This window comes from Camponotus vicinus, unplaced genomic scaffold (genome assembly GCF_025532165.1).
Source record: "Camponotus vicinus isolate PSW18456_S1 unplaced genomic scaffold, iyCamVici1.0 SCAF_14, whole genome shotgun sequence".
In the NCBI taxonomy this organism is placed as follows: Eukaryota; Metazoa; Arthropoda; class Insecta; order Hymenoptera; family Formicidae; genus Camponotus; species Camponotus vicinus.
In genome coordinates, this window is record NW_028141950.1 from 8,071,103 (window position 1) to 8,073,204 (window position 2,102).

Sequence of the window (2,102 nt, forward strand, 5' to 3'; positions counted from 1 at the left end):
TAAATACATTTCATTAAGTACGTAATATGTTCGAAAATTACGTGAAATTCATGAAACTTTATTTGTTTATAACTTTTTAATAAACAATGACCGACGGCTAAAACTTTTTGGAGGTCACTCAGGGTAGTGACCTTGACAACATAGGTCAAGGTCAAAGTCATTAGAGGTGGGTAAATTAAAGTAAAGATTTACCCCACCCCTGAGTCAGCGCGAAACGAGGTCTATTATTGTGTGGTTTTACATGGGTTTGCAACTTTCCATGCGAAACGAAGTTTATCCCATACCACCGCTGAGTCAGCGCGAAACGGGGCCTATTATTGTACAGTTCCACATAGGTTTGCAACTTTTCATGCGAAGCGAGGTCCATCCCACACCACCCTTCAGTCAGCGTGAAACGAGGTCTATTATTGCATGGTTCCACATGGGTTTGCAACTTTCCATGCGAAACGAAGTTTACACCATCCCTGAGTCAGCGAAACGAGGTCTATATAGTACAGTTCCACATAGGTTAGCAACTTTCCATGCGAAGCGAGGTCCATCCCATACCATCCCTGAGTCAGCGCGAGACGAGGTCTATTATTGTATGGTTCCACATGAGTTTGCAACATTCCATGGGAAACGAAGTTTACCCCATACCATCCCTGAGTCAGTGCGAAACGAGGTCCATTATTGTACAGTTCCACATAAGTTTGCAACTTTCCATGCGAGACGAGGTCCATCCCACACCACCCCTCTATTAGCGTGAAACGAGGTCTATTATTGCACGGTTCAACATAGGTTAGCAACTTTCCATGCGAAGCGAGGTCCATCCCATACCATCCCTGAGTCAGCGCGAGGCGAGGTCTATTATTGTATGGATCCACATGGGTTTGCAACTTTCCATGCGAAAGGAGGTCCATCTCACACCACTCCTCAGTCGGCGTGAAATGAGGTCTATTATTGCATGGTTTCACATGGGTTTGCAACTTTCCAAACGAAACGAAGTTTAGACCACCCCTGAGTCAACATGAAACGAGGTCTATATTGTACAGTTCAACATAGGTTAGCAACTTTCCATGCGAAGCGAGTTCCATCCCATACTATCCCTGAGTCAGCGCTAGACGAGGTCTATTATTGTACGGTTCCACATAAGTTTGCAACTTTCCATGCGAAGCGAGATCCATCCCACACCGTCCCTGAGTCAGCGCGAGACGAGGTCTATTATTGTATGGTTCCACATGGATTTGCAATTTTCCATGCGAAACGAAGTTTACCCCATACCACCCCTGAGTCAGCGCGAAACGAGGTCTATTATTGTACGGTTTCACATACGTTAGCAACTTTCCATGCGAGGCGAGGTCCATCCCACACCACCCCTCAGTCAGCGCGAGACGAGGTCTGTTATTGCATGGTTCCACATAAGTTTGCAACTTTCCATGCGAAACGAAGTTTACATCACCCCTGAGTCAGCGCAAAACGAGGTCTATATTGTACAGTTCAACAAAGGTTAGCAACTTGCCATGCGAAGCGAGGTCCATCCCATACCATCCCTGAGTCAGCGCGAGGCGAGGTCTATTATTGTATGGTTCCACATGGGTTTGCAACTTTCCATGCGAAAGGAGGTTCATCCCACACCACCCCTCAGTCAGCGTGAAACGAGATCTATTATTGCATGGTTCCACATGGGTTTGCAACTTTCCATGCGAAACGAAGTTTACACCACCCCTGAGTCAGCGCGAAACGAGGTCTATATTGTACAGTTCAACATAGGTTAGCAACTTTCCATGCGAAGCGAGATCCATCCCACACCACCCCTCAGTCAGCGTGAAACGAGGTCTATTATTGCATGGTTCCACATAGGTTTACAACTTTCCATGTGAAACGAAGTTTACACCCCTGAGTCAGCGCGAAACAAGATCTATATAGTACAGTTCAACATAGGTTAGCAACTTTCCATGTGAAGCGAGGTCCATCCCATACCATCCCTGAATCAGCGCGAGACGAGGTCTATTATTGTACAGTTCCACATAGGTTTGCAACTTTCCATGCGAAACGAGGTCCATCCCACACCACGCCTCAGTCAGCGTGACACGAGGTCTATTATTGCACGGTTCCACATGGGT